This window comes from Hyperolius riggenbachi, chromosome 6 (assembly GCF_040937935.1).
Source record: "Hyperolius riggenbachi isolate aHypRig1 chromosome 6, aHypRig1.pri, whole genome shotgun sequence".
NCBI classification, from domain to species: domain Eukaryota; kingdom Metazoa; phylum Chordata; class Amphibia; order Anura; family Hyperoliidae; genus Hyperolius; species Hyperolius riggenbachi.
The window spans coordinates 43,975,298-44,002,871 of NC_090651.1; the positions used below are offsets into that span (position 1 = coordinate 43,975,298).

A 27,574-nucleotide genomic window follows, 5' to 3' on the forward strand; every position below is an offset into this window, starting at 1 on the left:
TTAAAGGGAGATAAATATGGCAGCCTCAATATTATTCTCACCTCGGGTTCCCTTTAAAAGTGCAACGCAAAGACAGAGGGCCCAAGTTTTGGTGACCCTTTTCCCAGAAAATTCACATAATTGTGCAGGTTTTCTCAAGAAAATACACGTAATGTGAGCAGGTTTTCTCAAGAAAATACACGTAATGTGAGCAGGTTTTCTCAAGAAAATACACGTAATGTGAGCAGATTTTAACAAAAAACACGTCCAATGACCCCAATATGCACAATCGTTATCAGACATGGCCCCAATATGCACAATCGTTATCAGACATGGCCCCAATATGCACAATCGTTATCAGACATGGCCCCAATATGCACAATCGTTATCAGACATGGCCCCAATATGCACAATCGTTATCAGACATGGCCCCAATATACACAATCGTTATCAGACATGGCCCCAATATGCACAATCGTTATCAGACATGGCCCCAATATGCACAATCGTTATTAGACATGGCCCCAATATGCACAATCGTTATCAGACATGGCCCCAATATGCACAATCGTTATCAGATATGGCCCCAATATGCACAATCGTTATCAGATATGGCCCCAATATGCACAATCGTTATCAGATATGGCCCCAATATGCACAATCGGTAGCAGATATGGTCCCAATATGCACAATCGGTAGCAGATATGGTCCCAATATGCACAATCGGTAGCAGATATGGTCCCAATATGCACAATCGGTGGCAGATATGGTCCCAATATGCACAATCGGTGGCAGATATGGTCCCAATATGCACAATCGGTGGCAGATATGGTCCCAATATGCACAATCGGTAGCAGATATGGCCCCAATATGCACAATCGGTAGCAGATAAGACCCCAATATGCACAATCGGTAGCAGAAATGACCCCAATATGCACAATCGGTAGCAGATATGACCCCAATATGCACAATCGGTAGCAGATATGACCCCAATATGCACAATCGGTAGCAGATATGACCCCAATATGCACAATCGGTAGCAGATATGACCCCAATATGCACAATCGGTAGCAGATATGACCCCAATATGCACAATCGGTAGCAGATATGACCCCAATATGCACAATCGGTAGCAGATATGACCCCAATATGCACAATCGGTAGCAGATATGACCCCAATATGCACAATCGGTAGCAGATATGACCCCAATATGCACAATCGGTAGCAGATATGACCCCAATATGCACAATCGGTAGCAGATATGACCCCAATATGCACAATCGGTAGCAGATATGACCCCCAATATGCACAATCGGTAGCAGAAATGACCCCAATATGCACAATCGGTAGCAGAAATGACCCCAATATGCACAATCGGTAGCAGAAATGACCCCAATATGCACAATCGGTAGCAGAAATGACCCCAATATGCACAATCGGTAGCAGATATCGCCCCAATATGCACAATCCGTAGCAGAAATGACCCCAATATGCACAATCCGCATCACCTGAAAAAGAAAAGAAAAACCCATTTACTCACCTACAGCCAGAAGACCTTCTTTCCCGACCTCCTGTCCCGAGTCCCGACCTCATTGTGGCGCGCAGCGCCCGCGCGCCCACGATCGTCTTCCTTCCCGACGTCACCACGAGACTTCCTGCCTGCATGCAGAGAGCAGGGCTACGGGAAAATGGCCGCCCGAAGTCTGCAGAACAGGGCTCCGGGCGGCCATCTTACCGTAGCCCTGCCTGCTGCTCCGTGCTGCCGGTGTGTGAACTGACTTGGCGTCTTTTAGACGCCTGAAGTCAGTTCACTCCAGGGGGTGCTTTGGGGGTGCTTGGACAATTCTAGGGGGTGCTCGAGCACCCCCAAGCACCCCCCTGGCGCCGCCCCTGAACACCTCCATGCAGTATGAGGTTTTTGAAAGCTATAAACAGACTGTGTACGTAAGCTCTTCTCATATGGAGGTTGGACAATTGACCAATGGTTGGCTAATCAAAATTGGATGTGTGTAGCAGGCTTTAGATTTTTAATCATGGAAAGATCGATTGCTCGCCATAGGAGGCCATTATTGTCCTATGTACGTTAGACTTTAGGGTGCATACACACACGGAAGCAGGAAATTTGGGCGCATGAGGCAAATATCGTATAATCGGCGCCCAACAGGAAAAAAGGGCGCCGGAGAAAAATAACGTTTTAAAAGCGGCGCCCGGAGACTTTTAATGTTTTATAACTGTTTCTCATGATTACACATTATTTAATGATTTATAATTTTTTAAACATTATTTTTAAAGGGACTCCGAGCTCAGAAAAAAAAGGAAAGTTGTACTCACCAGGGGCTTTTTCCAGCCCAGTGCTGGTCGGGAGGTCCCACGCCGGCGTCCTGGCTCCTCTTCTTCACCCCGCTCCGGAATGGCTGGCAGGCCGCAGCCCGGGCGACACTCTCCCGAGTGTCGGGCTGCTTCTTCCGCATATGACGCGGATTACGTCACACGCCGGCCGCCTCGCGTCATCACGGCGGCCGGCGTGAAAGTACTGCGCATGCGCGAACAAAGCGCGCATGCGCAGTACTTTCACGCCGGCCGCCGTGATGACGCGAGGCGGCCGGCGTGTGACGTAATCCGCGTCATATGCGGAAGAAGCAGCCCGACACTCGGGAGAGTGTCGCCCGGGCTGCGGCCTGCCAGCCATTCCGGAGCGGGGTGAAGAAGAGGAGCCAGGACGCCGGCGTGGGACCTCCCGACCAGCACTGGGCTGGAAAAAGCCCCTGGTGAGTACAACTTTCCTTTTTTTTCTGAGCTCGGAGTCCCTTTAAACGAAAAACAGTACAATATTTTTTAAAAACATTACTTTTAAACGAAAAACCGTACAATTTTTTTTTTTTTTTTACATTTTTAAATGAAAAACCGCACCATATTTTTTTAAAACGTTATTAATGCTTATCACAGGGGGGGGGGGGGGGGTCTTAGGTTTAGGCACCACCAGGGGGGTCTTAGGTTTAGGCACCACCAGGGGGGTCTTAGGTTTAGGCACCAACAGGGGGGTCTTAGGTTTAGGCACCAACAGGGGGGTCTTAGGGTTAGGCACCACCAGGGGGGTTAGGTTTAGGCACCAACAGGGGGGTTTTAGGTTTAGGCACCAACAGGGGGGTCTTAGGGGGGTCTAGGGGTTAGGGATAGGTACAGGGAGGGTTCTGTGTGAGAGTAGGGTTAGGTATAGCTTTAGTAAAATTCTTATTAATGTTTTATAAAACGTTATTATAAATTTCAATTTTTAAACAGGGAAGATTAACGTTTTTAAAATTGCCGATTTTATACACATTATTTAATGATTTATAACTTTATAAAATATTATTTTTAAACGAAATATAACACAAATTTTTTTTAAACGTTATTCATGATTATCTTTTAAAACCCTGCGCCCTTTTTTCCCGGCGCCCTTTTTTAACGTACGCTACACACACAATTTCACCACTTCCATGTAGTATGAGAGCTTAGCTACACAATCTGTTCAAAGTATTTAAAATCTGTTGGCCCTGATTCTACAGGGAAGTGGTGAAATTGATCAATCACTGAAATCACTGACCAATCAAAATGGGATGTGTGTGTGCATAGGGTTGGAAGACGGAACTGGATTATCAGAGTAACTGGCAGCCAGTGTTGGATTGGCAGAAAGGTTCAGCATTGGTAGTGTTGAGCCGAAATTTTCGCCATTTTGTGTTTCCTTAATTACGGATGCGAATTTTGCCGCTACGACACGAATTCGTAATTTGGTAATTGCCATACAAACCGTAATTGGGAATTCTGTTAGCGAAATTTCAGTTTTGTAATTTCATGTTTTGGCGCAAATTCGTGTTTAATGCGAAACTTCGTGATTTCATGTTTTCTATAGAAACTAAGTTATTTTAGTTACGAAAATGGACGTGATTTCATTTCTAATAGTAATTATGCGCATTTAGGTAATGACTAAACTCAGGAAAGTCATTCAATGATTGCAATTACTGATAATGCAAAGGCCCCTGCACATGCTGTCGCTTTAAATGTATCAGGAGGCTCTACCTGCAGCCACTTCTAAGACAGGTGCTCTTTGTCAAGGTGCACTTAGCGGTCATGCATGCTGAGACGCTTGGTTTGGGGCCTTGCAATATCTGATAATGCAAAGGTACCTGCAAGTGCTGTCGCTTTAAATGTATTAGGAGGCTCTGGACTGGAACACAATTTCGAGAACAGACACATTTCCATATTAAACATGAAATTCTGATTTGTTTGTGTTACGTAAATGATCGTAATGATGAAAAACGATCATAATTACGAAATTCCCTATAAACACGAAATTCCGAGTAATTTTGTAAAATTTGGTCATAATCGTAATTTCGCAAATTACGCAAAATTTCGCAAAATTTGGTCATTAAGCTCATCGCTAAGCATTGAAGAGGTGGATGCAGGGAGCAGCAGTGATCAGTAAAGCCTGGTACACACATCCAATTTAGATTGGCCAATTTTACCACTTCCATGTAGTATGAGAGGAAATCTGTTCACGTGGTATTCAAAATCTGTTGGCCCTCATACTACACGAAGGTGGTAAAATTGGCCAGTGATTGGCCAATCAAAATTGGACATATGTACCAGGCTTATGGATTGGATAGATGCCAATCTATACCCCACCTCCAGAGGTGGAAAATAAACATAGATTTTTATTTATTTATTTTGTTAAAGAGGAACTGAAGTAAAAATTATAAAATGAGTGAAATTGCTTATTATTGACAATATTTTACAATACATTTATCCCAGGTGGCACCATCTTTAGTTCTGCCAGGTGATCTGTGTGGAATGTTCGTTACTTAGGGTTCTTTGCACAGAGGGAGATATTACTTGCTTGGCAGTTGGAAAAAGCTGTTATTTCCCACAATGCACTGAGGATCCCAGGGGAGATTTATCAACGCATTACCGACAGTTTTTTCTTCTTAATCTGTTCTAACCGGCAGGGAGAACAGTTCTGCATGATAATAAGAACCTTCTTAAATCCTAGTAATAGTGACAGTTTAGCATGAATTTCTAGAGCTGCACTACAGTTAAGAAAAGTGCAAATCCATCCCTAAACTGCCGCAGATTAAGAAGTGCTTTTGTGTTCTACAGATGAGTGCAGTGCAGAGTGCAGGCTAGACATGATTGCAGAGTGCAGGCTAGACATGATTTGTGATGTGCTCCTCCCACCTGCCAAATTCCTCCTCAGAGCCTGCTGCTATCAATACAGCAGATGTGTTGGTTACCTCAGCAACAGCAATTCCCCTCACACACGGCACTGTCTGAGAGACCTTCCTATCTCCTCCTATTAGGCTAGTTACACACCGGGACGTTGCGTTATAGTGGACGTTATGGTCGCATAACGTCCCCTAACGCAACACCTGCCGGTGTTGGTAGAGGACATTGAGTGAGACGCGTTAAGCGGCTCTTTCCGCATTAGGGCAGTGAGAGTGGCGCTGATTGGCCGGCGGGACCACGTGATGCGGAGTGAGACACTCCGCATCACATAGTACCGCCAGCCAATCAACGGCCACCAGTGCAGTGCATATTGAGTAGCCATGTGCGCGGCTACATAGCGGCCTCTCCCCGCCTCCTCTCCGCCCCAACACTGAGCATGTGCAAACAGTCTAACGCGGCTTAAGCCGCTGGAACGCTATAGTATGCTGCAGCGTTACATGTAACGCAATGTGGGCAGTGTGAACAGCCCCATTGACTTTGTATTGCTGTGAGTTGGGGAGCGTTACAGGCTGCACTAACGTGCGCCTGTAACGTCCCTGTGTGGAAGCAGCCTTATACAACAGTTTTAGAAGGAATCTGCACTATCTAATGATTTCTTAAGGTGCCTGAGACAGTTCTGCACGGATTTCTAAAAACCTACCAATATTTTGTCTCAGACACTCTTGATAAATCTGGCCCACAGACAGAAAACTGCCAGGACCATGGTCATGACTTCACACTGTGGGAGGGGTTTCACCATAATATCAGCCACACAGACGTCCCTGCTGATCTATTTAAAAAAAGCTAAATATTTATTGTGGGAAAGGGGGTATCAGCTACTGATTGGGTTAAAGTTCAATCCTGGCTTCAGCTCAGCACTAAACAGCATTGTGGTTAATTTGTAGGAAGCAGCGGTTTGCCACGGTTTCCAGAGGTAAAGATGTGGGAAAATATAATGAGTACGTTCGATAGCCCTTCGTGTTGCATTCATGTTAATTACCACACCGGAGTCTATCTCATAATCTCTTCCATTTACTCTTCATTTATATGAGCTATGAGTTATGATTAACCGTCCCTGAGCCCACCGCGAGAAAACACTGATGACGGCCCTGAAACTGAGCTCATCAAACTTAACTGCATTGCTTTTGTTCTGCATAATTGGTGGAATATTTAATGACACTTAAACCTCCGAAGGCCCGGCCTGTGTGGATCAGGTATAATGCTGAGGCCTGAATAATGTATACGTTGGCCAGGCCCCTTCTGATTACAGCTTATTGTAGGAATGCGGGAAGCTTGCTGTCGTTACTGATTTGTAACTAAGCCTCATATTATATCCTACCTCTCTATTCTCCTTGTTTTTAGCTGAGGTTGTTTTTGTTATTTGCCCTTACTTGTTAAAGAAAACCTGTAACTAAAAAAAGTTCCCCTGGGGGGTACTCACCTTGGGTGGGGGAAGCCTCCACATCCTATCGAGGCTTCCCCCGTCCTCCTGTGTCCCACGGCGGTCTCGCTGCGCCCCTCCGAACAGCAGGGATGTAAATATTTACCTTCCTGGCTCCAGCGCAGTATCAGCTCTCCGCTCGGAGATAGGCAAAAATAGCCGATCGCTGTCTGGCCGATCTACTGTGCAGGCGCAAGTCTCCTGCGCCTGTGTAGTAGAGCGGACCCGACAGAGATTGACTATTTCCGTCGATTTCCATGCTGAGAGCCGCAGCAGCGCCACCCGCCAGGGAAGGTAAATATATCAGCGCTTGTCAGGCTTGTTGAGAGAGGATTGCGGGAAGCTTCGGGGGAGCCAGTGCTGGACTGCCTGCAACTACAGGGATGGGGGAAGCTTCAATGGGACCCTGAGGCTTCCCCCTCCCAAGGTAAGTAACCCCCAGGGGATGTTTGTTATTACAGTATCTCTTTAAAGCACCACTATCACGAAACATTTTAAAATTTAAAATACACGAAAATATATAAATAAAAAGTAAATTTCTCTGGAGTAAAATGCGGTATACATTACTTTTCTCCCATGTTTCTGTCACTTACAGTAGGCAGCAGAAATCTGACAGAACTGACAGGTTTTGGACTAGCCCATCTCCTCTTGGGGGATTCTCAGGGTTTTTTTCATTTTCAAAAGCACATAGTGAATGGCAGTTGCTCACTCCAGCTGCCTGAATAATGTGCAAACAGGTAGGGAGGCTGCATCTTTGTACATGTCCTTTCCAGGGAGTGTTTTTCTAAAGAATAAATGAAATACTGAGAATCCCTCATGAAGAGATTGACTAGTCAAAAATCTGTCAGTTTTGTCAGATGTGTACTACCTACTGTGAGTGACAGCAACACAGTGGAAATGTAATGCATACCTCATTTTACTCTGGAGGAAGCATACTTCTTATTTTTATTTGTTTACATGTATTTTACAATTTTAAAATTTTTCACGATAGTGGTCCTTTAACCTCCCCGGCGTTCTATTGAGATCGCCAGGGAGGCTGCGGGAGGGTTTTTTTTTCATAAAAAAAAAAACTATTTCATGCAGCCAACTGAAAGTTGGCTGCATGAAAGCCCACTAGAGGGCGCTCCGGAGGCGTTCTTCCGATCGCCTCCGGCGCCCAGAATAAACAAGGAAGGCCACAATGAGCAGCCTTCCTTGTTTTGCTTAGATCGTCGCCATAGCGACGAGCGGAGTGACGTCATGGACGTCAGCCGCCTCCGATCCAGCCCTTAGCGCTGGCCGGAACTTTTTGTTCCGGCTACGCTGGGCTCAGGCGGCTGGGGGGACCCTCTTTCGCCGCTGCTCGCGGCGGATCGCCGCAGAGCGGCGGCGATCAGGCAGCACACGCGGCTGGCAAAGTGCCGGCTGCCTGTGCTGCTTTTTATTTGAAGAAAATCGGCCCAGCAGGGCCTGAGCGCCAGCCTCCGGCGGTGATGGACGAGCTGAGCTCGTCCATACCGCTCAGGAGGTTAAAGAGGAACTGTCAGCCGTACTATCTCAAGAAAAAAATACAGTATATATATATATAAGTAGATAAATACTTTCTCTACTTACATAGCATATGTATTGCACTGTTCACATTATGATTCCTGTGAATTTTATAAAGGAAATGTAGAGGATCCTATTCTAGACAGTTTCCATATTTGCTGTGGCTATTTTGAAGCCAATCCTGATGTAATTTCCTCCCTTACTCTCCTCTGCCTGATTTGCCCGCCCTTCACTATAGAAAATGCAGTGTCTCAGCATGAGAAATATTGGCCAATCAGAGAGGAACAGAGGTGTGGGAGGGGAAAATAGGAGGGAAAGAGGCTTCAGCCAATCAGGCTGCATTAGTTAAGTCTGAGGGGAAGTAGAGAAGCAAAAAAAGACAACCCAGTATGCCCTGCAACTTCTATTTTGTGTACCAAATTTTCTGTGTACCAAATAAGAGTCATGTAAAATGGGGAATGATAATTTCTCAACAAGAAAAGTAATAGTGATTTTAACTTTTGGATTGCCTGGTTAGCATCCTTATCACTTGTTTACTACATAAAAATAAAGAATCTTTGAGGCTGGAAGATCCATTGGAGACAGGGGCGTAACTTAACTACAAATCATGGAGCCCCCCTGCAAAACTTTGATGGCCCCCCCAATGCTCACACCCCTTCCCTTGCCTACTCCTGGTGACCCTCACAACCTGGGGGTCCATCTCACAAGGGTCATAAAACAAGTGTGGCCATCAAAATCTTCACACCCATAACAAGTGTAGCCACACAAACACCTGATCTGAAGGATGAACCCACCACAATTCTGCCCTTCCCTGCGGTTACAATGGCTGCTCCCCGTAGTTGCGGCCCTGATTGGACATCATTAGTGATTGGTAAAAACCAGGGCAGTTTCTAGGCTAAATTGCACCCAGGGCGAGGGTGCAACAATTGCGCCCCCCCCCCCATGGACTAGAGAACCCTTACTCTTTAGGGACAGTCACACAGCCAAAGGTCCCAAGTAGATCTGCCTACTTGCTTGTGACCAGCCGCTCATCCAGGAGGAAGCAGGGACCAGGAAAACACACAGATTTTGAAGAGAGCCCGTAAAGCCGCCTCCTCCATGGGCGCTGAGCACTGACAGCCTGCAGTACCGCTACAGGACATCCGGTGTCATCACGCGGTGGTGACGTGATGATGGCTTGACTAGGAGGAGTCAAGGAAGGTCATGGAGCTGGTAATCTTCTTCTTCCATTTGGCTGCACCGCACGTCACTAGCTCCCTAGCGGTTATGTCCTTCTGCCTGAGCCCCCCTTCTTCTACTTGCTGGTCTGCGCCCAGCTTGGGTGCATTAAAATTCAAGTACTATTAATGGACACGTTACCCATAGCCCTCAACTGTCCCTGTTTTTGAGACACAGTCCCCTTGTGGGATCCAATCCCTCTTTCCTTATTTCTTCCTTCTTTGTTCTCCTTTCAATACTGATATATAGATTTATATTAATATATGTATTTTTCTACTGGAAAAATGTGTTTAACCGGTTCAGCACCGCAGTGCCAAAAATCTCATGCATCCGAGCAACGTTCACCTCTCATTCATTCGCCTATAACTTTATTGCTACTTATCACAATGAATTGATCTATATCTTGTTTTTTCCGCCACTAATTAGGCTTTCTGTGGGTAGTACATTTTGCTAAGATTTATTTTTTTCTAAATCCATTTTAACAGGAAGATTAAGAAAGAAATGAAAAAAATTCATTATTTCTCAGTTTTTGGCCATTGAAATTAATATACGCTACCGTAATTAAAACTCATGTATTTTATTTGCCCATCTGTCCCGGTTATTACACCGTTTAAACGATGTCCCTATCACAATTTATGGTGCCGATATTTCATTTTGAGAAATAAAGGTGCATTTTTTCAATTTGCGTCCATCACTATTTATAAGCTTATAATTTTAAATAATATAATAACATATTCTCTTGACATGCATATTTAAAAAGTTCAGACCCTTGGGTAACTATTTATGTTGTTGTTTTTTTTTTTTTGTTTTTTTTAATAAAACAATGTATGTGGGTAATTTTTGGTGTGGGAGGGAAACTGCTAATTTTAAATGTAAGATAATATTTTTTTTTTATTAAAAATGTATGTGGGTGCAGTTTACTATTTATCCACAAGATGGCCACAGTGAAAAAAGTCCTGGATGCGAACGATCTCGCATCCAGGAACTAAAATGCTGCGGAGAAGTTTCCTGGGGGCAGAAATACCGCACTCTCTGGATAGAAAGCGTCGGTATTTCTGCGGAAGTTAGATCGGTGAATGGGAATTATATTCCCATTTACTGATCGGGGGGCTAGCGGCGGGTGCGCGTCCGATCGCGCGCACCACGCAGGGAAAGCAGCAGTGCCTATTTGGACGAGAAAGCTCGTCCAGATAGGCCGAACCGGTTAACTGACTCTAAACTTTATTCTCATTATTTAACCATTTCAGCCCGTGGGGATTTTTCACCTTATGCATCAGAGCAATTTTCACCTCCCATGCATTCGCTAATAACTTTATCACTACTTATCACAATTAATTGAGCTATATCTTGTTTTTTTCGCCACTAATTAGGCTCTCTTTGGGTGGTACATTTTGCTAAGAATTATTGTTTTATAAATGCATTTTAACGGGATTAATAAGAAAAAAATTGAAAAAATTCATGATTTCTCAGTTTTCGGCCATTACAGCTTTAAAATAATCCAGGCTACCATAATTAAAACTTATGTATTTTATTTGCCCGTTTGTCTCGGTTATGACACCATTTACATTTTGTCCCTATCACAATGTATGGCGCCAATATTTTATTTGGAAATAAAGGTGCATTTTTTCAGTTTTGAGACCATCACTATTTACCAGCTTATAATTTAAAAAAAGGTTCGTAGTATACCCCTTCACGTGCATATTTAAAAAGTTCAGACCCTTAGGTAACTATTTATGTCTTTTTTTTTTTTTTTTGATTGTAATTTTTTTTTCCATAAAATTTTTTATTTGGGTAATATTTTGGTGTGGGAAACAGTTAATTTTTAATGTTATTATATGTGCAAATTGTTATGTAAAAAATATGTAGCTGTAGTTTTACTATTTGGCCACAAGATGGCCACCTTGAATTTTTTTTCCCCTCTTTCTAAGCGGACGTACAAGGGGGATGCGGAAATTTTTCCGGGCAGAAAAACTGAAGCCTCTAGTAAGAACGCTTTAGTTTTTCTGCTGGGAAGACAGATCAGTGATCGGGAACTATGTTTCCGTTCATGATCCCAGGGCTACCGGGGGACACCACGGGGGCGCGCCTGTGATCGCGCACGGGAGCGTGCCGAAGCGCGGCACTGCAGCAGAGCAGCCGCCCGGACGTGAGCTTTACGTCCGAGCGGCAGAAATAGTTAAATTGATAGATTTCTTATTTTAAAATTTTAAAATGAAAGAAAATTAATGATTATAGGACAAGTGGACCAGTGTGGTTCGAATGATTAAATTACATCTTGGCGAGGGGTGTGGTGGGGGTGTGGCTAGAGGCATGGCAGGGGCGTGCATTAAAGTGCCCCTCTTTATCTCAAAAAGTTGGGAGGTGTACCTGACCCTGGCTTAAGTTACTTAACGTAAGCACATAAGGCGTACATCAAAAAAAGGGTGCCTGGAAAAAAGGGCGCGTGGTGTAGCCGAAATGTAATGATACTGCCAGGCACTCCCCACAGAGAACAACTTTCCTGGACTTACTGCATCAGGTCATTTGCTACTTATTTTTAACACCTGGACTAACCTATTGGCAGCAAACCTTGGCCCTTCTCTCTACCAGTCTCTGATAGAAGCACTGTGGTATGCACATAATAGCTCCAGCTGGAAACATGCAAGGATTTATACTCTTTGTGCACCCAGGCCAACTTTCTTGTTGATCCCCTTCCATGTGCAGCAGTGTCCCCACATTCTATGTGCAGCCCCCTCATACATATGAAACATCCATGCACAGCAGCCCTTCTCTTTCATGTACAGCTCTCTTTGGCAGCAGCTCCCCCTTTTTATGTGTTGTTTACAATTTGTAACCTCTCTCTTCAATGTGCAGTCTTCTCCTCCATATGCAGCAACCCCTCTTCAGGATCCAGCCACACCCTTGTGCTCCAGCTGCCCAAAGCCTGGGCCCTGTTCGCCTTCCCAGGAATCCGTCCCTAAAAACATGTTTTCCATTAACCCTTGCACTATATAGAGCCGAAAATGAAAAGGAAGAGTTTTGCTCAACAGAGGTGGAATACCCCTTTAAAAAATGTTTTTCATTACAATCTGTGATGTCATTTATGGGCGAATCCAACAGAAGCGCTATACATTTTGTATATGTCATGAATGGTTCCCACGGAGGAGGGTAAAATTACCCGACCTATATACAAAACACAGTGACACTAATAATTCACTGGCTGGCTCTAGCTTTTATCCCCCAGCAGTTTTCAAGGGTCTATCTAAGAGCCAATTTACCAGGGCTAGGCGAATTTCTTCAAACGATGAGTCGTGCCGTAAAAACGCACAAATAATTTTGCACAGGTTTAATGTAACATTCCACCTCTGCTGAGAAATAAGCATTCCCTTTATTCCATCCCTGCACATTGCTAGGATTATTGTCACTCATCTGCTATTTCTGAGCACAGGTTCTCTCAGCCTTTCCACAGGCCCCACCCCCTCCCAGCATAATAACGACAGTCTGTCAGCTTGTGAGTATCCCTGCTGAGTGATGACAGATACTCCATCAGTGTAGGTGTGGAAGCTAATACGACTTACTGCTTTGTGCAGCTGGTTGCCCCTGCAGGAGGGAAGGGACCTGGGATGTCTGTGCTGGAACACAAAAACTGGGAGGTGGAGGCGCACACAAATAGGTATTGCAATGAAACAAAAAATGATAATAATAACGGGGAGGTAGGTGTCTTTACCACTCAAGATGTATGAACCAAAACCACAGTGTAAAATTATTTATTTAGCAGGATTAAAAAGACAACGCGTTTTACGGGTCTCAGCCCACTTCTTCAGGTCAGTTCAAGTGCCTTTAAAATATGGTCACAGCACATCACATTTACCCTATTGTTTGTGTTCTTACATCTGGAGTGGTAAAGACACCTCTCTCCATCCTTATTGTTATTTTTTGATTTATTGCATTACCTATTTTTGGGTGCCTCCACCCACCAGTAGTATATATTACATCTCTTTTGGAAGTGTTTACCTTCCGGGTGTGGTGTTATCTACAACCAAGAAGGACCAACCAGGAGTGCGACCATCCAGTACCAGTAGGCCCTGGAATACCGAGCCGGGATGGTTATTTATCCATTGGCGATATACGGTGGTTGCAGGGACTGCAGCCCACCTTTGTGAGTATAAATACTGCACCATTTGGCTCCTGGTCTCCCCTTGTCATATAGTTGACTGTGTTATCCCCACAGAGACCTCCTTTTCTACTGGAATACAAGAGTACAGATTACAGGCTAGAAAATAGGTGCGGTGCGGCTTATGCTTACATGCTGTTTCAGAAACTGATAGCTGGCTTGGCTTCACATTAAAATAAAAAAAGCATAATTCATTTTAAATCACATTCAATTGCATATATATTAGTGAAGCAGAGTTTTACAGCAAATGTTTTTAACACAATTTCATTATAGAGGCTAATAAGATGAGAGAGCACAGAAAGGCTGACTTTTTTTTTTTACTACAAAGACACAAGCAGGAAACCCCTCTTTTTAAGTGAATACAGCTCTCATGCTAATTTTATAAACAAAATTGTCCATAATCCGCCCGAAGGAGCCAGTACGCCTGACGCACAACACGGAAGTCCGGGAGAGGCGCTGGGTGTGGGGAAACGAGCGGGACGCCGCGAACGGACCTTGCAGTAACACAGTGGAAGCCGGACAGCCCTGCCGTTGTGATATGTCTATATTTCTTCTGGAGCTTGTAAGTGCATAGAGGGCGCGAGAGGCGCAGTGTTTTATATGGAGATAGTATGCTACGCAATTAAGTTTTTATGTTTTTTATTGAGGAATAAAGATCTTTTTTATGACATTATGGATGTGGATTACTGATGAGCCCCTGAGTACCACATATTGAGCCTGAATCCCACCTGTAGATCGGTGGTCATCATCTGGTGAGCTGCTCTGTTATTAAAGGTGGAGGGAGTTATGCATGGGCACTCATTTCACCACTGACACGTTTGATGTGGGTGCAGTGTTTTTGCAAAGAAAGCAGGTTACGCTATGTCAGATTGTTTTACAGATATGGTAGCGCGCAGTGGATGTAACTGACATAAAAAATTGGAGTTTGCTGGAAAGTGACCCAAAAAGTGATTCTTTGCCATGTGTTGCATGTCTCATTTTTACACCTAGAACAAAAGACATAGACAAGCATACGTCCTAACTTTTTGAGATCAGAAAGAGGGACGCTTTAAAACGAATTCGTAACCAAGAATTGAAATTCATCCCAATCAGTAGCTGATACCCCCTTTCCCATGAGAAATCTTTTCCTTTTCTCAAATGGATCATCAGGAGGTTTTGTATGGCTAATATTGTGGTAAAACCCCTCCCACAGTGTGACGTTAGGACGAGGGTTTTAGTTTAAAGCTGTTTTTAACTGTCAAAAAAGCAAGCAGCATCTCCTTCCACTGACATCACCTGCAAATCAGTAAAAATGTCACCATGTGATAAATGTCAGAATGTAAGTCAGGGAGAGGAAAGATTTTACAATGGGCAAACACTGACTAAATCATTTATACATAATTATTGTAAAAATGAAGCACTTTTTAAATCACATTATTTTCACTGGAGTTCCGCTTTAAGACACACCCCATCACACCTCCAGCCACTCCCCTGCCACACCTCCAGACATGCCTCCACCAAATCCCCTAATCATGCCCCCACCACACCCCAGTCACTGATACAAGGAAGAATTCAGAAGCAAAAGACAAAATTCAGACCACACTGCTCTTTTCTATCATTACTTCTCCTTCATTTGTAATACTTAAAAATAAGAAATATATAAATGTAAATGATAGAAAAAACATTTAGAGTATATTAGACACATTTTTTCTATAGAAAAAGACATATATATATATATATATAAGTACAAGTGTCCCTGCGTCTGTCCTTGTTTCAGTGCTTTTGCGCTACTGCGCATGTGAAGCACTGACAGCCGTTGGGACAGGACGCCGGGCGTGTGTGCATGCGTGCGCGACAGGTGGGTGCGCATGCATTGGTGACAGACCTAGAGCCCGTTTTCAAAAGGGCTTAGGTCACTAGTTTTTACATAAATCTGTACATGAGTTCTGAAAGATTTAGTTTCCTCTGAAAAAGGAAGTTGGGAGCCATGAACTACACTGAAAAACTCATTGCATGTTAACTGATAAGTAGTTCCATAGCAGTGCATTGTGAAAAAGGTTCAGTTTATCAGCATACAGTGTCAAAGAGGCATAGCTGTAGGAAACTGTCTATATTTTCATTCAGTTATAACTGACTGCAGCTGATTCAGTGTGAATGGACCCCAACAGGTTTTTTCATATGCACACAGCAGAATCCTACCCCCGCCAGCGGCCCCTGTATCCCCGATCTGCTCAGTGGTAATCTTCAACTGAGCAGAACATTGAATATGGACGGGGAGGAAGTGGCAGTGAATCCTATGTGGAACTATAGCAGCGAGTGGAGGGGGCGGGACTAAGGACAGGCAGCGGGGAGGAATAGCTGCCATTTCCTCCCCGCCCATATTTAATGGTCGAACGGGGGGCGCTGGAAGGCGGAGGATGGTGCTGTGTGCTAGTCACAGGCAGCACCAGTAATATAACAATATTAAAAATATTGAGGGGGAGGGGCCAGGTCAGAGGTACATTAACATCCTTCTTAGAGCTTTGAGCAAGTTTTACCATGCTTCTAGGTTTTTTTGTTTTTGTTTTTTTTGTACAGCGCATGTATTTTCTGCAGAAGGAGAGGTTATGCTACAAAATCTTAGTTGCTGTTCAGCACACTGGTCGATACTACAATGTATATGCCTTGCACTCTCTCTCTATGGGCTCGATTCACAAAGCGGTGATAACCCAGTTAAAGACTTTAGGCGTGATAACCATTTTTATCATGCCTAAACTCAGTTTAGGCATGATAAGTTTAGGCATGATAAGTTTAGGCATGATAAGTTTAGATAAGTTTAGATTGCGCGCAAAGTCCCGCACGCAAAGCAGCGCGATTAAACTCTATGCAAAGTGCACCAGACTTTGCTAGCGCAAAACTTTTGATCAGCTGTGCACTACGGTGCTAACCCAGTTGGTGCTTAAACTTATCACGCCTAAAAACGTATCACACCTAAACTTATCATGCCTAAACAGAGTTTAGGCGTGATAAAGGGCTTTTCACTAGCATGCTAACTGTTAGCACCGCTTTGTGAATCAGGCCCTATATGTTTATATGAACATACACGTATTACCAACATATCCAAGCATCCTTTCAATCAGCATTGGCTTGTCAAATGTTCCTATCTAGTACAGGGAATAATTAGCCATTAGAATAAGTGCCTTTTTTATTCACGCTGTGATACTGCCTTGACCCTGTTCTCGATCAATACTTTGCAATCTGAATACCAATCAGAGAGATGTTATCAGTGTGTGATCGTTGTACAGAAATGATTCAGCCTTTACCTGATATCACTAACCTGTGCACGGCAGGAGAATGAACACTGGCTTTTATATGGGAAGGATATTGAAGGATATTAACCTACCGGTCTACGAAGCGGGAAGCACATGGTAGACTGGCGTCCGTTCTGGCCTCCTACCTCAGCACAATGGATGATCATACTTGGAAGGCTGTTACCACAGACACAAGTTCCTGTTCCTGCAGTAAATATTCATGGATGATTATTGTCTGTCCCCGTTATTGGTGCAGTGTGTGATGGTGACGTGCAGCTGTGTCCATCTAGGCGTTTGGCAAGATGACATTATTGCAAGGGATCTGGACAACCTGTTGGCTATAAGACGCAGGGCCGGTTCTAGACTGTCTGCTGCCAAAAGGCATGCACCGGCAGAGTAGTGGCTCACCAGTCCCAGCAGACGCCCTCCTCAGTCAGTCCGTGAAACCGTGCTCCCGTCTTCTTCCACCATTGGCTGCATCGTCTTCAGGGAGGAGAGGTGCCCCTGCGAGGATGAAGATGGGAGTGCATGGAACCCCCGGATATATGGAGGAGCATAATGGCAAACCCAGGGTTTTCAAGGGGGGGAATTCCTGGAAGGTCTCGCTCAGCCACGCACAATGCAGTATAATAATATGGTAGGACATCATGTTGGGTACACATAATGCAATTTCCTGTCCGACTGACAGGATCTGACAATTATTTCTGACATGTCCGATCTGTTCCCAATTGACACCGGGATCGATCATATGCAGTTTGTATACAGATAATGATGAGGACAGCCGACATCAGTGGCGGACATACGGCCGTGCAAGCCATGCAGGTGCACAGGGGCCCCTCAAGTTCCGTTTTTGAGGGGCCCATTAAGCACCGCCAGCGTTGTGTGTTTTTTTTATTTATTTAATTTTTTCCCCACCCGTGGCTGCCAGCTTCCCCCTCTTATGTCACAACTCCCCCCTCCCTGTGTTCTGTGGGCCCCGTTCATGAATAACTCACATGGCCCTGATCCACGCGACGAACCTCGCCCCTCTCCTGCTCACCGCATTAGCGCCCCGGCCATCACTATGGTTATCAATAAAGACATCATGAGATGCGCATACCGGACGTAGCCATAGTGATGGCTGGGACGCAATGTGGTGAGGCGAGCAGGAGAGCGGCAAGGTTTGGCACGTGGATTGGGAAAGGGCCATATGAGTTACTGATGAAGGGTTCCCACGGAGGACAATGAGGAGGAAGGAGTCTGGGACAGGGGGAAGCCGCAGGCACGAAAGGTGATGGGAGGAGCTGTGGGACATGATTTGACGGGGAAGCGGAACTGGGGGGACAAGGAGACACGAGGGCAAGAAAGGTGACATGGGGAGCTAGGTGGACAATAGATGACTGGGGAGACAAAGTGGCACAGGAGAAGCCGGGGGCACAGAAGGTGACATGGGGGGCTGGGGAGACAAGAAATTACGTTGGAGGGACAAGAGATGATACAGGGGGAAGCTGGGGGTACAAGACACAAGAGGGAAGCTGGGGGCACAAGAGGTGACACCGGGGGGAAGCCGGAGGCACAAGAGGTGACGGGGAAGCGGATGTGGCACAAAAGGTGACATGGGGCAAAAAAAAGTGACATGAAGAAGCCGGGGGGGGGGGGGGGGGGGCACGAGGTGAACGGGGAAAGCTGGGTGCACAAGAGGTGACTCAGGGGAAACACAGTACGGGGACAAGGACAGCAGAGACAGGAGGTGACACCAAGGGGGACAAGGTGACACAGAGAACAGAGGGGGCATCAGGCGACACAAGGACAAAAGAGGCACAGTTATGGCCACACCTACTTTTAGCTGCATGTCAGGGGCCCGCTGTTAGTATTTTGTACAGGGGCCCACAGGTGGCTGTGTCCCCCACTGGCCGACATTGTTAATGAAGGGGAAAGCTTCACACAGTAGGGCAAAGGGGTGTGCTCATACCTGGCTGTGTTAAGTTCCCCAGAGCTTCTCCATGCTCTGTACACACGCTGCTGCTCCAAGCTCTGTACACACGCTGCTGCTCCAAGCTCTGTACACACGCTGCTGCTCAAAGCTCTGTACACACGCTGCTGCTCCAAGCTCTGTACACACGCTGCTGCTCCAAGCTCTGTACACACGCTGCTGCTCCAAGCTCTGTACACACGCTGCTGCTCCATGCTCTGTACACACGCTGCTGCTCCATGCTCTGTACACACGCTGCTGCTCCATGCTCTGTACACACACTGCTGCTCCATGCTCTGTACACACGCTGCTGCTCCATGCTCTGTACACACGCTGCTGCTCCATGCTCTGTACACACGCTGCTGCTCCATGCTCTTAACACACGCTGCTGCTCCATGCTCTGTACACATGCTGCTGCTTCATGCTCTGTCCAAACGCTGCTGCTCCATGCTCTGTACACACACTGCTGCTCCATTCAAAGTCAACTGTAGCAGGGAATGATAGGGGGCAGTGCTGTGAGCTGCATGATGCCTGCTGATATTCTGGTGTCTCAACTTGTGCCTGTCCCCAGACACTGCTCTGCACACACACTGCTGCTCCATGCTCTGTATACACGCTGCTGCTCCATGCTCTGTATACACGCTGCTGCTCCATGCTCTGTACACACACTGCTGCTCCATGCTCTGTACACACACTGCTGCTCCATGCTCTGTACACACACTGCTGCTACCTGCTCTGTACACACGCTGCTGCTCCATGCTCTGTACACATGCTGCTGCTCCATGCTCTGTACACACGCTGCTGCTCCATGCTGTGTACACACACTGCTGCTCTATGCTCCATACACATGCTGCTGTTCCATGCTCTGTACATACACTACTGCTTAATGCTCTGTACAAACGCTGCTGGTCCATGCTCTGTACACACACTGCTGCCCCATGCTCTGCACACACGCTGCTGCTCCATGCTCTGTACACACGCTGCTGCTCCATGCTCTGTACACACGCTGCTGCTCCATGCTCTGTACACACGCTGCTGCTACATTCAAAGTCAACTGTAGCAGGGAATGATAGGGGGCAGTGCTGTGAGCTGCAGGATGCCTGCTGATATTCTGGTGTCTCAACTTGTGCCTGTCCCCAGACACTGCTCTGCACACACACTGCTGCTCCATGCTCTGTATACACGCTGCTGCTCCATGCTCTGTATACACGCTGAACTTCCACCCAATCACCAGCTGATACTTCATTTCCCACGAGAAATCTCCTTTTTTTTCAAATAGATCTGTATGGCTGATATTATGAAGAAACCCCTCCCACAGTGTGATGTGATGTCATGACCATGGTCCTGACATTTTCATTTCTTGTTGCATGGTGGGCAATAAAGGCTGTTTCCAACTACCAAGCAAGCAGTGCGTAGAACTCCCGGTAATGAACATTCCGTACAGATCACCTTGTAGAACCACCTGTTAATTTCTGAGGCTTAAGGGGCCCCTAATGCCACTTTAGGAAAGGGGGGGGGGAGGAATCTGTCAGGGGGTTCAACAAGTAATCCAATTACAATTTTTTTTACTAATTTCTGCTTTTAAATTAGAATATTGTAAAAATAAATCAAATCTGGAATAAATACTTAACATGATTTTATCCGGAATCCCCCTTTAAGGTAGAAGGGGGTATCCCGGTAGGCATGGGCTTTCATTTGCCGCCTTGTAAGCCGTTACAACCTGTGTTTATGTAAATGTAGACACCGATGATGGATTGCTGATAACACGCTGCATGCAATCAATAAGTAAACTTACTGACGCGTGATAGAAGCAGCCTGTTCATATCTCACAGGGATAATCGTGTGAAGGAAAAATTACTAAACATCGACTGCAACAACATGTTTAAATTGATCTATTGGTCTGTCCAGATGGGAGCCGAGACTCTGCGCTGCACTTGCATCTTCTGCTATTGCTGGGAGAAAATGCTGTTTCTCTGTATCTTATACAGTAGATATTTAACCACTTTACCCCCCCAGTGCTAAATTTCTCCGTCCCTCTGCGCACTGCTTCACCCCCAGGGACGGAGAAAGGCGCACTTGTTTGTTTACTGGCTGGGAGTGGGCGGGGACCTCGCACGCACACTCCAGCCAGGCAGCACAGCAGGTGACTAATTGGATGTTAGGAACAAGCGTTCCTAAATCCAATTAGACGCGCCGATTGCGGACACAATGGAGACTGCTTCAAACAGAAGCAGTCTCCATTGATAACAATGAAATGTAAACAAATGTGCAGCGCGCCCCCCCCGTGACCCGCGTGCGCGCGCACACCCCCGCTCTGCAGTGCAATGATTGGTTATGGGGACCCCAGTCCCCAATAACCAATCATATCACAGAAAAAAAATCAATGGAAGCAGCGCTGCAAAGTACAAATCGCGCTGGTGCTTCAGGGGTAAAACCCCTCCGTTGTGAAGTGGTTAAATCATTCCACCAGGGAGAGATTGTGAGTGATGAGAGCAGGGAGAGAGATTCACTAAAGCACACATAACAAGCCTGACTGCAAGAACTATCAGATATAAACGGGAAGATCAATGGGGACATGTGAGAGACAAGTACATGGAGGGAGAGATGAATGCATAGATAGATAGATAGATAGATAGATAGATAGATAGATAGATAGATAGATAGATAGACAGACAGGGGCGTAGCAATAGGGGGTGCAGCGGTAGCGACCGCATCGGGGCCCTTGGGCCAGAGGGGCCCCGAATGGCCCTCCCTCAACTACAGTATTAGCTCTATATTGGTCCTGTGCTCATAATAATCATTTATATATATATACTTTGAATAGTGGTAATCATTAACAAACTATTCCCCATCCCCTTCTTGCACCTCTGACATTGTAGTTGCCATTGGCAGCTTTTAGTGCGCCGTTTCAATTGTTATGTATAGAGTGCATGGGGGGCCCCATTGTAAAACTTGCATCGGGGCCCACAGCTCCTTAGCTACGCCACTGTAGATAGACAGACAGACAGACATAGAAGAAAAGGTATCCCTCACAAATGGAGTCCTATGTCAGTATAAATGATCCAAAATCATGTATCAAAAATGAAAAATCTTTATTGTATCCTGACATAATCACAAACATTTAAAATCAATAAAATGCCCCCATATGTCCTGCAATACGTGGACCGCCAGAAAGAAAATAAATTATCACATATATCAAATTACATAAATCACTACATAACCATATACAGCCAGCAATAACTACCTCTGTAACAAAGGTGCTCAAGTGCATAAAAAGAGGGATATTGTCAAACCCAATATGGACCGTGAACTGCAACACACCTCCAGAAATCCGGATATGAGTCCCAGATCACAATCTTAACAAAAAATATATATATTAACAGTCCAGTGCATGTAATAAACTCAATACAATACAATTTGTGCAAGCCATACAATAAAGTGCATCAGAGTGCTGCTGCTGGAAGAATGCTTACATGTGAATAGGATTACATGGAAGCGGACAGTTAGTCCTGCGAGCGCGTAAGGCTACCTACCCCCACGCCAGGATCATCCTATTCACATGTAAGCATTCTTCCAGCAGCAGCACTCTGATGCACTTTATTGTATGGCTTGCACAAACTGTATTGTATTGAGTTTATTATATGCACTGGATTGTTAATATATATATTTTTTGTTAAGATTGTGATCTGGGACTCATATCCGGATTTCTGGAGGTGTGTTGCAGTTCACGGTCCATATTGGGTTTGACAATATCCCTCTTTTTATGCACTTGAGCACCTTTGTTACAGAGGTAGTTATTGCTGGCTGTATATGGTTATGTAGTGATTTATGTAATTTGATATATGTGATAATTTATTTTCTTTCTGGCGGTCCACGTATTGCAGGACATATGGGGGCATTTTATTGATTTTAAATGTTTGTGATTGTGTCAGGATACAATAAAGATTTTTCATTTTTGATACATGATTTTGGATCATTTATACTGACATAGGACTCCATTTGTGAGGGATACCTTTTCTTCTATGGTTGACAATATTCCTTTATCCCTAGAATGGAGAAACCATGAATAGAATTTTGGTAGTGCTCGCTATATGGGTTAAGTTTTTAAAAAAAAGACAGACAGACAGACAGATAGATAGATAGATAGATAGATAGATAGATAGATAGATAGATAGATTAGATACAGGGGCTAAACAATACGGGGTGCAGAGGTAGCAACTGCATCAGGGCCCTTGGGCCAGAGGGGCCCTGGCCCCTACCTCAACCGTAGTATTAGCTCTCTATTGGTCCTGTGCACACAATAATCACTTCTATAGATACTTTGAATAGTGGTGATCTTTAACAAGCTGTTCCACATCCCCTTCTTGCACCTCTGACACTGTAGTTGTCATTGGCAGGTTTTGGTGCAACATATCAATTGTTATGTATAGAGTGCTTGGGGGGGTCCAATGTAAAACTTGCATCAGGGCCCACAGCTCCTTAGCTACGCCACTGGATAGATAGATAGATAGATAGATAGATAGATAGATAGATAGATAGAGCATGGTTTGAGGAGTAGATAGATAAATTATAAATAGCAGATATATAAATAGGTAGATAGATTCGTAGATCAATAAGATATACATGAATTGAGAAGTACCGTAGATCGATAAAGAGATGGATATGTACCCGAGGTAATGTGTGACATGATGAGATACACATGCGTATGTACAGTACAAAACATATTCATAACCACACACAGAGGTGCCTGGCTCTTCTACTGACCACATATGCTGTTACTCCCTTGTTATCGCCTGATGAAGCGGGATCAAACTTGCAAAACGTGTTGCATATTTGGAGTTCATAAATAAAATATATAGACTGTCTTTACTACAGTCGTTGTGTGTCTACTTGGAGGAGGTAAGTCCACCACTACCTCCTCTATTTACCAAGAATTTGGTTTTTAAGCTCATTTAGCTTCCTTTTATCCTTTTGGCGCCTCTGTCCTCCTGCATAATATTCATAACCAGGCTGTTTTACTTGTTTTATTTTGCTGCCTGAAAGAGTTAATTTCTAGACATGGAAGTGACAGCTCCATCTTGTCGGTACCTTGTCGGGATTATAGTAAACATCACTGATAAGCAAATTACAGCCATAAAAGTTTTTCTGGCAGAATACAACTTCTGAGGGATAGAAGAGATAAAATACATGAACGATTTACCTCTGGGACACTTAATAGGCTGCCACTGATTAGAGACAGTAAGGGCCCTTTTCCACCAGCGCGTTTGCGCTGGCTGAATCGCAAAACCACAAACCGCTAGCGATTTTACAATCGCTACGGTTTGCTTTTTAACATAGGAATCGCGGTAGGTCATTTCCACTACCGCGATTCGCTTTGGTCGGGAACGCGAACGCGCGGCGGAGCGATAATTGCCGCGATTTTGCTATGCAGTGCATAGCATAGCAAAATCGCGGCCGCAAACGGGGGAATCGCCGTTTTTGCGATTCAGCAATCGCTAGCGTTCAGCATGAACGCTAGCGATTGCAGGTGGAAAAGGGCCCTAAAACATTCAACCTACTTTGTAAATGTTTAAATATAAAATAAAACCATGGGATATCTAAAAAGTCATTTTTAGGAGTGGGAGGATAATACAATTGTCTATCTCATCAGTTTATTTTCACTTTGGGGTCACTTTAATTTAAAAATAGGAATCCTTTCTCAATAATTTACTGCATTCATCTGTATTTTGGCCACATATTGCATGCCCTCAATATTTTCTTTTTCATTGGATTTTCTACGGTGTATTTCTTACCCTTTTATTTGCACCAATTTATCATAACATCGCACTGTGCGCACTGCACTGTGTGTAATTTTTGGTTCATTTTACACATCCTTCTCTGCATCAACCTAGAAAAAGTGATCACCGATCACGGACTTTGCAGTATCAACATTGTGGATTGAAACATAAACATGAGACATCTTAAAACTAATTAGACACAAGAGTGTCCCCAGGAGGGTAGGACAGTGTCCCTGTGTCATCAGTGGCCAGCTGTCCCACGCACGCCACATGCACCAGACAAACCCACTTTGCCTATTGCATCGCTCTCAAGTGGGTCGTAACCTCACATCTTGCTGGCAAATTCTGAGGAAATGGAGCCCAGGAATAATTTACATTGATTGCAAGGATAATGGCTCAATTAAATTCTATCTTCTCCTCTCGGAAGTATCAGTCTGCATTCAAACTCATACAGATTGCAAGATCTATACGTTCAATAATCTTTACGTTCCTAGCACTGATTATAGCCATATGAAAATCATGTAGTTCAGTGTGTGCATATTCCAGATATGGCTTAATAGCCATCAGAGACGGTGGGGTAGAAAGTCAGAAAGCACATCACAGTTCTTCCTGAGTGACTCCCACAGCGCAGGAATATAATACATGATCTGCTCATGCCGGGACCATCCCCAGTCCTACATTGTGGCATGGCCGGCTACGAGCTCCGCAGTTGGTAGGCTTTTCAGAGTGTATTAGGCTTTGAGGAACTGAGGGACAGATTTATCAAAGCATTAACGATTTTTTTTCTTCTTAAACTGTTCTAACCAGCAGAGGAACTGTTCTGCATGACAATAAGAAACTTCTCAAATCCTACTTAACAGCGGCAGTTTAGCATGGATTTCTAGAACTGCACTACAAGTGCAAATCCATCTACTAAATTCAGATTAAGAAGTATTTAAAGAGACACTGAAGCGAAAAAAAAAATATGATATAGTGAATTGGTTGTGTACTATGAATACTTACTAGAAGATTAGCAGCAAAGAAAATATTCTCATACTTTTATTTTCAGGTATATAGGCCCATATGCAATTCACTTTTTCACCTGAGTTTTCTCCTAGGTGATAATTTTAAACTTGTCAATAAAATCCATTTTAAGCCCCCAGCAAGCAAGAAAATACTCAAAATTATTTTAATAGTACTTTCTCGCCTACTTTTTGGTACTTTTTTAGTTAAAAGGTGCTGGAAAGTTATTTTAAATTGAGGATGAAAAATTATCTCCTAGGAGAAATCTCAGGTGAAAAAGTGATTTGCATATGGCCCATAGTGTTTTTTCTAACATTGCATCATTCTATAATATGTGCAGATTACACAACACTCAGCATTCAAAATGAATCTTTCAGAGCAGTCTGTGAAGTAATGAACTCTCCTCTGGCAGAGGAAAAGTAAATAGTCCAGGAACATTAGAGATAATAAAAGTCAGATAACAGCCCTCTCCACCACTAACTTAGTCGGAGAGCTTAATGGCTTGTTTGCATAGAGATAACAACTGGAGTTTCTCAACTCTTCCTGTACTGGAAACAATTACACTGATGTATCTGATCTTAATGTTTTATTTCTTAGCTGTGCTACACATACAAATCATAATATCATCATTTTTTTTTTGCTTCAGTGTGTCTTTAATAGCAGTTCTACGGATAATGCAGCAGTGCAGGCTAGACATGATTTGTGAAGTGCTCTTCCCCCCAGCTGCCAGATGTCCTGTGAAGCTGTTTTGTGCTTAACCCTTCCAGTGCTGGGCATTGACGCAATACAGCAGATGTATTGGTTAGCTCAGCAATGGCAATTCCTCTCACACACTGCACTGCGAGACTTTCCTAACGCCTCCTATTTAAGAACAGTTTCAGAAGGCATCTGCTCTATATCGTGACTTCTTAATATGTCTGAGACAGTTCTGCACGGATTTCTAAAAACCTACCAATATTTTGTCTAAGACACTCTTGATAAATGTCCCCCTGAGGCCCCAGAATGGAATTGATTGAAGCAGAGAGATACTTTGCTAATATTAGGGAAAGGCGACCTCGGTAAATGAAATTCACGCCGTGTTTTGGACTTGTTATCCTTGCCAAGGCGTCGTTTTCAATTGCCGCGCACCTCCTCGGCTACCACAGTTCGCGCTGCTCTCCCGTCGCTGCAGCCCACTTGCTCTGCTGTCGGTATGACAGCAGAGCTCCGTAAGCTGGTCAGGAGCCAATTTCATGTGATCACTGTGATTGGCTGTGATTGCAAATGAAATCGGCTTTTGACTGGCTCACGGATCTCTGCTGTTGGTATGAGTGGATTGCAGCGGAGTGAAAGCAGCACGATCGGCGAGAGAGACAGGTCCATGTGACGTGATGTTTTTTAATTAAAACCCACATATACTGGAGTGTGTCTGTGTGAATACTGGAATAGAACAGCAATACGTAAGCTAAAAATTAGTACAGTGCAACTGTGTGGCTATCTATGAACATATTTTTACACTTTCGCCCATGTAGATGCAAAACGGACAGAATGAAGCGCTTACCATTTCCGTTCTGCATCCACTCAAGAGCAGGGCCGGATTTGTACTCTTTACCGCCCAAGGTCGCTGTCACCAGCCGGCCCCCTCCAGTATAGGTAGCCAGATGACTCCTCCCCCTTTCCCTCTACTATAGGTAACCTGATTACTCCCTCCAGTGTAGGTAGCCAGATGAGATGACTCCCTTAATCCCTCCTTTTCCCCCCTCCCCCTTTCAGTATAGGTAGACAGCTCACCTTCACACTGTAAGACGGCAAGAAAGAACTTGAAGCGTGAGCTGAGAGCCGCCAAGAGGGAGTATGCGGAGAAGATGCGACACAACCTTCGCTCGAATGACCTACGCACTTTCTGGAAGGGTCTAAAAGCTGCCACAAACTACAAACCTCCCCCACAACATGTGACGCCTAGCACTGAGCTAGCCGAAAACCTCAGCAATTTCTATTGCAGGTTCGAGAACCAGGAGGCACCGGGAGGGCTAGCAACA

The 27,574-nt window shown here is 44.6% G+C and overlaps 1 protein-coding gene across 3 annotated transcripts in view; it reads right to left on the reverse strand.

The window, feature by feature from the left end:
* ST6GALNAC5 (ST6 N-acetylgalactosaminide alpha-2,6-sialyltransferase 5) overlaps positions 1-27,574 on the reverse strand; it is a 379,731-nt gene that overhangs the window by 315,465 nt on the left and 36,692 nt on the right. For 2 of the 3 annotated variants that reach the window (XM_068239192.1, XM_068239193.1), the window contains exon 1: positions 1,521-1,639. The exons of the other annotated variant lie outside the window; for it this stretch is intronic. The gene's annotated coding sequence lies outside the window, so the exon portion shown is untranslated. Of the gene's footprint in view, positions 1-1,520; positions 1,640-27,574 lie in introns of those variants that run through there. 3 annotated transcript variants of the gene reach the window in all.